The 12,529-nt window shown below is 39.2% G+C and overlaps 1 long non-coding RNA gene across 1 annotated transcript; it reads left to right on the forward strand.

The window, feature by feature from the left end:
- The first annotated feature begins 841 nt into the window (after positions 1–841).
- On the forward strand, positions 842–11,645 carry LOC114261727 (uncharacterized). Its single transcript, XR_003629070.2, has 3 exons — positions 842–1,397; positions 10,094–10,199; positions 11,374–11,645. It is a non-coding gene; the product is annotated as an uncharacterized LOC114261727 (long non-coding RNA).
- The last annotated feature ends 884 nt before the right edge of the window (positions 11,646–12,529 follow it).

Here is a 12,529-nt window from a genome sequence, read left to right on the forward strand (position 1 = left end):
TGCATATTTACAACCACATGTAATTAGTTAGTAGTGCCACAGTGTTATGTGACATAATTTACATGATATTCTAAATTAATCATTTAACGATTTTTTTTACGAGATAGGACATGTTAAATTCATTTCTATTATGTAGTTAGAAAATAATAAATGACACATGTAATATGTTGTAATTTTTTATTAATCAAGTCAACTATATATATGGCATCATATGAGATGTAATATTTTTTCTACAACTTTTAATGTAATGGATTTTATATAAATTTTATTAATATTTAATACAAGAAAAATAAATAGAACATTATTTATATTAATTAAATAGATAAATATACATTAGATTAGATAGATAGTGAGGAGCCTTTGTTTTGTTGGGCAAATTACCAACACCCCCTCGAGATTTAACTAAAATACGAATTCTCCTCGGAGGTTTGGGAAATCACAGATTGCCCCCTGAGGTTTATATTTACATAACAAATGAGGGGGCAATTTGTTATACAAATATAAACCACAGGGGGCGGGATGTAATTTCTCGAACCTCAGGGAGAAATCCGTATTTCAGTCAAACCTTGAGGGAGTGTTGGTAATTTGCCCTTTTTTTTGTTTTGTTTTCTTTTGTTTTGTGTGTGAACCGGCCCAACACTAGGCCAATATTGAGCGATTCTCATACATGGCTTGCAATGAGAATAACAAACAGTAAAATAGTGAAAAAATCATGGGCAATTATGGAAGATCAAAATACAAGCCATCAACCCTTAAGCAAACAACTATAACATAAGAGGGAGTTCTCAGGAAAAATTCTATTTCCACACACCTATTTATCCTAGTGCATGTCATTTTCTCAGTGCACACACTTATTAATTTGATTATTAATTATTCTTCTCAATCCACACACTAAATATTTCAATTATACCCTTCACTCATACCATTATACACACACCACCTCAACTCTCCTTCCGTACACTCATTGAAAATTATAGATCCAAACCACCATTCATAAAACTCCCTTATCTTGCCCCTTTATTTACACAATCTGTTACTCTACTCTCTTCACACTCTCTCACCTACTCTCATTCATGGCCTCTCTACAAACTCATCCAAGTTATCTTCAATTTTGTCGCTGTTCTAGCTCTGCCCCCAAAATTCCCTATCTTCCAAACCCCAATTCAATTCCACTTTTCCAGAATCTTTTATTTGCTGGGAAAACTAGGGTATTGAGTTCAAGTTTTGGAGGCAAAGATGGATTGTGCTCTATCTGCTACTTTTGCAAGACAAACTTGAAGGATTAGAATGTTTTGCTTCAAATTCAAGAGGAGACCGAGACCGAGAGGCCTTCTTTCAACATCAATCTCGTTGTCATTCTTGCGGGTTTTGCTTTTGAAGCCTATACAACCCCACTAGTAAATTAATTTCTTAAAATTTTATTTTTTTAGATTTTATCTATTTGTTTGGTTGCTTAGAAAATAGAAGGAAAGGAAAAGAAAAGACAAGTAAGAAACAATAGAACAAGTGAGAAACAATAGATCAATTACCCTTTTTTTTACTAAAAAAATGTGCACTAAGATTTTTTGTTTTTGTTTTACAAAGATATGTATAGGGAAAATTGAAATATAATATTAAAGATGTATTTTGATATCTATTATAGTCATTTTATTTTAGAGTATAATCGTCATTAAAATAAAAATTTTATTAAATTTGTGCACTGAAATAAGTAGTTGTGTAGAAATAAAATTTCCCAGGTGTAGGATTGCTCTTTGTTTTTTGGTTCCCATTTTGCCCTCCTGTTTTCTTCTTATGTTTCGGACATTGTGTAATTTTGATGCCCTAGGCCTTGTTGTCATATTGCCACGTGAAGTAGAGCTACCCCCAATCAATATTGTTCACCTGAGACAGAGCACGTTTCTCATCATTTTACTTTTACACTCCCTATGTCGAACTCTCTCTCTCTTTCTTTCTGCCTCCCATCTCTCTCTTCTCTCAGGCCATGTTTGTTTCAATCTATATTTCGCTCCGCTGAGATGATCGATGGATGTCTTGTTTACTCGATTGATTTAGTTATTGTTATAGTTTTCTTAGAATATCCCAAAGAGTAGGAATTTGTAACTCCTTATTTATGAGCTGATTTTTTCATCTTAAGTTCATAAGACTTGAATATTTTGATAACAGAACCTCATCCCTGTCATTTGTTAAACTCCAGCCCACATGGAGTAGTTGGAGGTTGGAGATTGGGTCTCCAAGTTAAGAAGGAAGAGGGAAGTTGGTAGCTAGGTAGCCCAATTACTCTTTCACTTGACTTTGTTTTCTCTATTTTTATAGAGGCTGAGAGAAAGAGAAAGAACAACACATCAGAAAAGAGAAAGAAAACACAGAGTATATGTATCTGTGAGGTGAGAGTACTATAGAGAGAGAGTAAGGTGTGAGTGTTGTACAACTCCCTCTGGGAAAAAATTCTATAGTGGATATCTCTCCTATGGACGTAAGCTATTGCCGAACTACGTAAATCTCTTGTGTTTTTGTGTGATTGATTTCTGGTGTGCCTTGATCTAACAAGTGGTATCAAAGCCGCATTAGTCGATTTTCGGAAAAACAGGGTGTGTTTTTCAAAATTGCCCAGAAATCAAGTTGCTCGAAATCAAATTTTGAGCACACCAAGAAGTGCGTCTCTTCGAGACGATTCCGGCAATATAAAATTCATCAAAATTAGAGCTAAAACGAGTGCCGTAGAGCTTGCCGAAGATTCGCCAGAATTTCGCCGAAAATTTCAGTTCCGTGAAGGAATTTGAAGAAGAAGGCTAATATCATTATGACGTCATCATTGCATCAGCAAAGTTTTTGAAATTTTAATTTAGCCCTTGAGTTGGGGTAAATTGCATTTCAGTCCCTGAAGTTTCTAAAAATTATAATTTGGCCCCTAAAGTTGTGGTAAATTGTGTTTCAGCCCTACCAGTTTCTAAAATTGCAATTTGGCCCCTTGAATTTAGAGAAATTTCATTAAGGTCCTTGAAAAAGGTGGAAAAGTGCTTCCCTGGCTAATTTGACCATTCCGGATTCAACGGTGTGGTCCGTTTGTCCAAATTTAGATATTTTGTACAAGAAAGTAGATGATGGACATCAACTTCAAGATCTATGATCAAGTTGAACCCTTTCAATTATGCAATCTAGAAGTCGCGAATGGAAGACATCTTATATTATAAAGACTGGTTTGACCCTATTGCTCTAAAAGGGATTAAACCGGAAGAAGTGAAGGATGAAGACTGGATAAAGATGAACCGGAAGACTGTCAGTTGTATTAGACAATGGATAGACCATAGTGTGTTCCACCATGTCGCCTAGGAGACAAATGCATATGTCCTCTGGACAATATTAGAAGGAATGTACCAGTCAAAGACTGCTCGAAACAAAGCCTTGGTGATGAGAAGGCTTGTAAATCTGAAGTTAAAGAATGGCGTATCTATCGCCGAGCACACCAGTGCATTCAAGAATCTAGTGAATCAACTTGTAACTGTCAAGATGCCCTTGGATGATGAAATGCAAGCCATACTACTGCTCGGTTCTTTACTGGATATCTAGGAGACGTTGGTGGTTTCTCTCAGCAACTCTACACCAGAGAGGAAGCTGACCATAAGCATGGTCACAGACGCCATATACAATGAAGAAACAAGGAGGAAAGACAGGGGAGGTAATCAGTCGCATGCTCTTGTCACAGAAGATAGAGACAGAGACAGAGGTAGAGGAAGAGGCAGAGGAAGAAACAAGAGTAAAGGTAGATGGAACAACATGAATAAATCTAGAGACAGTAAAAGCCAGGGTAACTTTAGCTTCACTTGCTTTCATTGTGGTCAAGAGTGTAATGCCCCAACCCTTCACATGCCATCGATATTGTCCGCTTTGGGCCACGCTCGCACAAATTTGTTCTTCCTAGTGGGTCACCCATCCCAGAACTACTCCAACCTAAGCACGCTTAACTGGGGAGTTCTCTTAGGGATTTCACCACCTAGGAAAAGGCCTCGATGCTATATAAGGGTCTAGGGTTTTACTTTCATAGCCCAGGAACTCCCCATCCATTCCCAATGTGGGACACCGGGACCTTACAATCCACTTCCCTTAGGGCTGCACGTTCTCGTGCAGTAGCTCGCCAGCTCACAAGCCTGCCCACATGCATCGAGAGACCCTAGGGGCCCATACTTGGTACTCCGAAGAGTCGACTCTGATACCATTTGTAACGCCCCAACCCTTCACATGCCATCGATATTGTCCTCTTTGGGCCACGCCTGTACGGATTTGTTCTTTCCAGTAGGTCACCTATCCCAAAACTACTCCAGCCTAAGCACGCTTAACTGAGGAGTTCTCTTAGGGATTTCACCACCTAGGAAAAGGCCTCGATGTTATATAAGGGTCTAGGTTTTTACTTTTATAGCCCAAGAAATCCCCCTCAATTCCCAATATGGGACACCGGGACTTTATAATAATGTGAGACACCGGGACCTTACAATCCACCCCCCTTAGGGCTGTACGTTCTCGTGCAGTAGCTTGCCAGCTCACAAGCCTGCCCACATGCATTGAGAGACACCAGGGGCCCACACTCGGTACTCCGGAAAGTCGGCTCTGATACCATTTGTAACGCCCCAACCCTTCACATGCCATCGATATTGTCCTCTTTGGGCCATGCCCGCACGGATTTGTTCTTCCTAGTGGGTCACCCATCCCAGAACTACTCCAGCCTAAGCACGCTTAACTGGGACGTTCTCTTAGGGATTTCACCACCTAGGAAAAGGCCTTGATGGTATATAAGAGTCTAGGTTTTTACTTTTATAGCCCAGGAACTCCCCCTCCATTCCCAATGTGGGACACCAGGACTTTACAATCCACCCCCCTTAGGGCTGCACGTCCTCGTGCAGTAGTTTGCCAGCTCATAATCCTGCCCACATGCATCGTGAGACGCTAGGGGCCCACCCTCGGTACTCTAGAGAGTCGGCTCTGATACCATTTGTAATGCCCTAACCCTTCACATGCCATTGATATTGTCTGCTTTGGGCCACACCCGCACGGATTTGTTCTTCCCAGTGGGTCACCCATCCCTGAACTACTCCAGCCTAAGCACGCTTAACTGGGGAGTTCTCTTAGGGATTTCACCACCTAGGAAAAGGCCTCGATGCTATATAAGGGTTTAGGTTTTTACGTTTATAACCCAAGAACTCTCTCTCCATTCCCAATGTGGGACACCGGGACCTTAAAATCCACCCTAGGGAGAAGTGAGAAGCCTATTTTCAAGATTTATAATCATGGTATTCTAGAAACCCAAAAAAACCTAGTACCCCTAGACCTAGGATGTTGTTTCTAATGCTAGTTTCATTTCAACTAGGAATCAACTAGATGTTGCCTAATCCTATGATTAAGCTCCCTAATCACTCATATCCTATTAGAACTTCCCAGTTAAGCATGCTTAGGCTGGAGTAGTTCTAGGATGGGTGACCCACTGGGAAGAACAAATCCGTGCGGGCGTGGCCCAAAGCGGATAATATCGATGACGTATAAAGGGTCGGGATGTTACAAATGGTATCAGAGCCGACTCTCTGGAGTACCGAGTATGGGCCCCTAGCGTCTCTCGATGCATGTAGGCAGGCTTGTGAGCTGGCAAGCTACTGCACGAGGACGTACAGCTCTAAGGGAGGTGGATTGTAAGGTCCTGGTGTCCCACATTAGGAATGGAGGGGGAGTTCCTGGGCTATAAAAGTAAAAACCTAGACCCTTATATAGCATCGAGACCTTTTCCTAGGTGATGAAATCCCTAAGAGAACTCCCCAGTTAAGCATGCTTAGGCTGGAGTAGTTTTTGGATGGGTGACCCACTGGAAAGAACAAATCCGTGCGGGCGTGGCCCAAATCGGACAATATTGATGGCATGTGAAGGGTTGGGGCGTTACAAGGAGGGTCACATAATGAGGAACTGCCCAAGCTAGAAAGATAAATGCCAAAGTAGTAAGTCAAAAGGAGATGAGAACACGATAGCCATAACAATTAATGACATACTTCTTACAGTTGGTGAAGAGGGGGATTGCCGTCACGTGGCTGACCACAGCTGTACAGAGTGGATGATAGACACAGTTGCATCCTATCACGCCACTTCCCACAGAGAACTCTTTAGCTCGTACAACGCTAGAGATCTTGGCACTATTCGAATGAGAAATTCTAGCTATTCGAAGATTGTGGGTATTGGAGACATTAGTATTTAGACTAATGTCAGACACAAGTTGGTTCTCAAAGATGTGAGGCATGTTCCAGATTTTCACCTCAATCTTATCTCCGAATGCACCCTGGATTGACAGGGCTATACAAGTATATTCGAAAATGGTCATTGGGAGCTGACAGGGAGAGCTTTGACAATCGCCAGAGGAAAGATGTCTTCAACACTTTACAAGACTCAAACGAAGATCTGTCTGGGAAGTCTTAATGCAGCAGAAGACAATGAGTCACCAGACTTATGGCACAGAAGACTGGCTCACATGAGTGAGAAGGGATTGCATCTGTTGGCAAAGCAATCCAAGATACCCTTATCCAAAAGGAGTGCCCTGAAGCCGTGTGATCATTGCCTTTATGGAAAGTAGCATCGAGTATCATTCAGTTCAACGGGTAAGAGGAAAACAGAAGTGCTCAGTGTAGTATATTCAGATGTTTATGGTCCAATCAAAATGGAGTCACTTGGCGCCCGCAAGTATTTTTTGACCTTCACTGATAATGCCTCAAGAAAGTTGTAGGTGTATTTTGCTGAAGACGAATGATGAGGTATTCTAGCATTTTCAGGAGTTCCATGCAATGGTGGAAAGAGAGATTGAGAAGAAGTTGAAGTGTCTTCGCACAGACAATGGTGGCGAATACACTTCTAATGCTTTTGAAGCATATTGTGCTTGCAGAGGTATTCGACATGAGACAACAGTTCCCGGCACCCCACAACACAATGGTGTGGTAGAAAGGATGAATCACACTATTGTTAAAAGAGTCAGACGCAGAATGGAAAAGTTGCCAAAGTCATTATGGGCGGAAGCCACCTGTACAGCTTGTTATCTCATCAATAGGTCGCCTTCAGTCCCATTGAATTTTGCGATACCTGAGGAAGTCTGGTCCAAAAGAAAGGTATCATATTCTCACTTTAGAGTTTTTGGGTGTAAGGCATTCGCACACATCTCCAAGGAAAACAGACAGAAGTTTGATGACAAGTCCACTCCATGTATATTTGTGGGCTATTCAGATGCAACATTTGGGTACAAGTTGTGGGACCCAGTGAACAAGAAAATGTTCAGGAGCAGAGATGTTGTGTTCCAAGAAGACCAGACAATAGCAGATTTTGAGAAGTCTACAAAGTCTACAGATGCCATCACTCTAGACTTGTTCCTATCTCCCGAGCCATCACAAAATGCTAGATATGATGATGTGCAACAAGAAGTGCCAGAGTTGCAGGATCTTATTCCAGAAATTGAGGATCAGAAGGAAAGAGATGAAGACCCGGATCGAGAGGGTGTTGAGCAAGGGGAGCAACCCCTTCAACCAGAGGCAACTGGGCCTCAGTTGTAGAGATCTGGAAGAGCTTCCATGCCATCAACCAAATATCCTACTTCTCAGTATATTCTAATTACTGATGAGGGACAACCTGAGAGTTTTTCGGAAGCAAAAAGTCATACAGAGAAAGATTGTTGGATGTAAGCCATGAAGAAGGAGATAAGTTCTTTGCAGAAGAACCACATTTATGAGCTTGTTTCACTTCCAAAGGGTAGGAAGGCATTGAAAAACAAATAGGTGTATAAATTGAAGAAAGATGGCAACGGTAAAATATTGCAGCATAAAGCTTGCTTGGTGGTCAAAGGTTTTGGGCAGAAGAAGGGAATTGATTTTGATAAGATCATCTTTCCAGCTGTAAAGATGACTTCCATTCGAGTAGCTCTGGGATTAGCAGCTCGCTTGAATCTGGAGGTAGAACAAATGGATGTCAAGATTGCCTTTCTCCATGGTGATTTGGAGGAAGAGATCTATATGAAGCAACCAGAAGGATTTGAAGTTAAAGGGAAACAGAATCTAGTCTGCAAACTGAAGAAGAATCTCTATGGCTTGAAGCAAGCGCCAAGACAATCGTATAAGAAGTTTGATTCATTCATGGTAGATCACGAGTACACGAACGGTAGCAGACCAGTGTGTATATTTTCGAAGGTTTTTGGATAGAAACTTCATCATCATACTGTTGTATGTCGATGATATGCTAATCATCAGACATGATACTACTATGATCAACAAGTTGAAAAAGGACTTGTTGTAGTATTTTGACATGAAAAATTTGGGCCCAACACAACAGGTTTTAGGTATGAAGATTGTTCGTGACAGGAAAGCCAAGAAGATATGGCTGTCACAGGAGAAATATGCTGAATGGGTGATTGAAAGGTTCAACATGAAAGATGCCAAGCCAGTCAACACACCACCGGCCAACCATTTCAAGATGACAAAGCATTCGTGTCCCACGACCAGCTCTGAAAGGAAATAAATGAAGGCAATACCCTATTCCTCTGCAGTGGGGAGATTGATGTATGCAATGGTGTGTACCCGGCCAGATATAGCTCACGTAGTTGGCGTTGTGAGCAGATTCCTCACCAATCCGGGAAAGGAGCATTGGGAGGTAGTCAAATGGATTCTTCGGTACTTGAAGGGAACTTCAAAGATGTGTCTATGTTTTGGAGGAGCTGAACCAATTTTGGAGGGTTTTACCGATGCCGATATGGTGGGTGATCTTGATGGTAGAAAGTCTACATTAGGATTTTTATTCACCTTTGCAGGGGGAGCTATTTCATGGTAGTCCAAACTACAAAAGTGTGTTGCTTTATTTACAATAGAGGCATAGTACATTGCTGCCGCAGATGCTAGAAAGGAAATGTTGTGGTTAAAGCGGTTTCTCCAAGAATTGGGTCTACAGCAGGAAGAGTACAAGGTACATTGTGATAGTCAGAGTGCAATTGATCTAAGTAAGAATTCCATGTACCATTCCCGCACAAAACACATTGATGTTCAGTATCATTGGGTACGAGAAGTGATGGAAAAGCAGCTGATGAAGCTAGTGAAGATTCACATGGACAAGAATCCTTCTGATTTGATAACCAAGGTTGTCAGCAGAGAAAAACTGGAAGTTTGCAAGAATCTGACCAGGATGGACTTCAAGTAAAAAGTCAGTTATCCATATGGGCGTGGAGGGGGAGAATTGTTAAACTCCAGCCCACATGGAGTAGATGGAGGTTGGAGGTTGGAGGTTGGGTCTCCAAGTCAAGAAGGAAAAGAGAAGTTGGTAGTTGGCAGCTAGGCAGCCCAATTACTCTTTCACTTGACTTTGTTCCCTCTCTTTTATGTATAAATAGAGGCTGAGAGGAAGAGAAAGAACAACACATCAGAAAAGAGAAAGAAAACACAGAGTGTATGTATCTGTGAGGTGAGAGTGCTATAGAGAGAGAGGTGTGAGTGTTGTACAACTCCTCGGGAAAAAATTCTATAGTGAATATCTCTCCCGTGGACGTAGGCTATTGCCGAACCATGTAAATCTCTTGTGTTTTTGTGTACGATTGATTTCTAGTGTGCCTTGGTCCTAACATCATTCTCAATGGATCTCACATTTTTCAGAAGTATTTAATGTTTTTTGCTCACTTTTAAATTTCAATTGGCGTAATCAACTGCATAAGTTAATCCTTTGCATACACTTAAATCGTATATCACCATTCGATTGCACTAAATGGCCACCATATGTTTGCTCAAGGTCTTGCATAACAATTTCTATTCATTCACTTTTTTTTAGTGGATTTATTAGTCTTGTTGGTTTAGACTGCCAGTATCCTCTGTATATTCCATTTATTTTACTTACGTTCTTGGTAAGAATTGTTCTTCATTAGTTTTTCTTTATTTTTTTTGAACAATTTAGTTTAGGTATTGAAGTTTATTACTGCTGTTTTTAATTGGCTGTATATATGAAGAGTATATTTGTCTAGATTGTGTTTTCCGATATTTGGTTTACTATTTGTACGGCGATTGTTTCAATTTGAAACCCTTAAATTTTGTTATCTGCTGTGTATTAGAATGGGAAAAACAAAGGAAACAGTGTTTACAAGAGAAGAGGTAGAGGAAGAGGACAAGAAAGTCCTAGAATTCGTCACTGCCAGAGACAGATTTCTTTGCATTAAGGTAATTTTTTTTTACACTCAAAGGTTTAGTTTGTAAATTTAACATGTACCCTGTCTTTGGAGATATATATATATATATACATATAGTATAGGTATAATATTTTCGTTGTTTTTTTACTTTCTATGGCTGGAATTCATTGTTTTTTTACTAATTTAATTTTTTTTATGTAAAAAAACGTAATTTTAACATTGATCTTTCTCATCATTAAAGTCAATTTGAGTAATAAATTCCTTGATGCTGTGTTTGGTTAGGGGATTTGGAAAGGGAAAGGAAAAAGGTGTGTGAAACTGGGTGAAATATAGGTATATTTTATTCACATTTCACCTAACGTTTTCATTTTCCTTTCCAAATTCCTCCTCAAATCTCCAACCAAACACAGCATCGTACAAATCATTGAGATTATTGGAATTATTGTAATAAAGAATTAACTGTGATCAAAATGTTAAGGTCTCTCTTTGCTAGAAGTAGAACTAAAATTGTGGTGGAAGATGATGACCTTTCGTACAACAATTAAAACAGTGTCCTTCATTTATTTCCATGTTATTTAAATTTGAAAAATAAGGATAAAAAATGTAATTAGAAGGGACAAGGGGAAATTTGGAAAATGATATGCTTGGAGACATTATGGAAACTGAATGTTTCCAACCACTATTGTGGCTGACATAACACTTTCATCATAAAATATTGTTGTCTTTAATGGAGTCAATAAAAGAAAAGTTTTTAAAAAATGGATGGAAGACTTGAGATGAAATGAAATTGGTTTGGGTTTATTTGGGAAATAAAATTGGTAGAAGTGATACGATGTAGAGTGATTGTTACTACTGTTGGATGTTCTTTCTATTTGGTGGCAATTTTCATGGAAAGTCCATCTGATTGTTGTATCTTATTGGGAGATCTGTTAATGGTGCTGGATGACTATTGAGCGATTTGTTCCGCTGGCTTTATAAGGCTATGATGATATTGTCAGCTACAAGTTGACCAATTTATCCAAGCTTGCTTAAATTAATTTTTACTCCATTTGGTTTTCTACTTTTAAAGTCATAAACCTCTTCAAGTCTCAAAGTTTAGCATTGTTTGTAAAAGCATGTCTGCGAAGAAAAAATTGTTATTGCTCAGCAAGGGTGCAAGCAAGTTTGATTCTAATAATAAATTTGTCTATAACATTGTGTGCCAGGAAATTTGTGAAGAATAGCAGATGGGGACAGGAGTTGACTTGAATTTTTTTGTATTGAAATTTTGTAAGTTTTTATATAAATGCACACAACTATGCATGTTGGAAAAAGCCTTGTTCTTATTAAATTTATATAAAAATTGAAGTTGCCACCTTATATTCAATTCACATTGATACACAATCGAATCACCTTTGTGAATCCACTTGACTGGAACTCTCACAATATTATTGTTCACATTCTGCATTTAATATTAATATCCTTTTTTTTTTTCTTTTTTTTTCCCTCCCTCTCTCTCTCTCTCTCTCTCTCTCTCTCTCTCTCTTCATATTCTGGTTTTAGTAAGAATTAAGACTTCTTCCTTTTCATTTAATTACATTATTTTCAATGGAGTAGTAACCGCTGATTTGCTTGTATGATGTTGATTATGTTTTTTGGTTTTGTTGGTAGTCACAGATTGAAGAGAAACATATGGCAGTTTTTTGGTTGTGTGGGTTGAAAATGAGGTATATATGCTATTTTATAGAGGTAAGGAAAAAAAGGTCGTTTTGGTGACTTTTATGTTGTGTTACATGGACTTGTTGTTTTAAGGGAGAGTACCCGTGTCAACACGACACGACACGGGTGCGGGTGTGAGATATGTGTCAGATTCGGCATGATTTTCTCGGACACAGCTGACATGAGAGGAGAAAGAAGAAGGGTTGTTGAGAGAGAGAGAGAGAGAGAGAGAGAGAGAGAGAGAGGGGGGGGGGGCTGAAACTCACCTTTGCGAAGTAAGTCGAGTCGCAAAACAAGATTGAAGTGCAAACCCCAGTCGTGAACTAGACCGAATTGAAGGAGATCTAAAAACTAACGTCTCAAAGTCGATTCCACCCTAGGGCTTCGATTCCCCTTTGGTCTCTCTCTCTCTGTCTCTTATATCTTCTCTTCTCTCTCTCTCTTCTTCTTCTTCTTTGAATCTGACTTCTCTTCCTGTCTGTTCTATTTCTCTGCATTCTATTTATAAATGATATTAATATAATAATATATAATAGTATTCATATTATATAATATTCATTCAAAAAAATATTGTATAATATAATATATTATAAATTTTATAATTTTTATGTCTAAAATAAAAATAATTCATTTTATCATATATAATATAATTTATTTTATAAT

The sequence above is a fragment of the Camellia sinensis genome, chromosome 3 (genome assembly GCF_055761805.1).
Source record: "Camellia sinensis isolate YWXY chromosome 3, ASM5576180v1, whole genome shotgun sequence".
NCBI classification, from domain to species: Eukaryota; Viridiplantae; Streptophyta; class Magnoliopsida; order Ericales; family Theaceae; genus Camellia; species Camellia sinensis.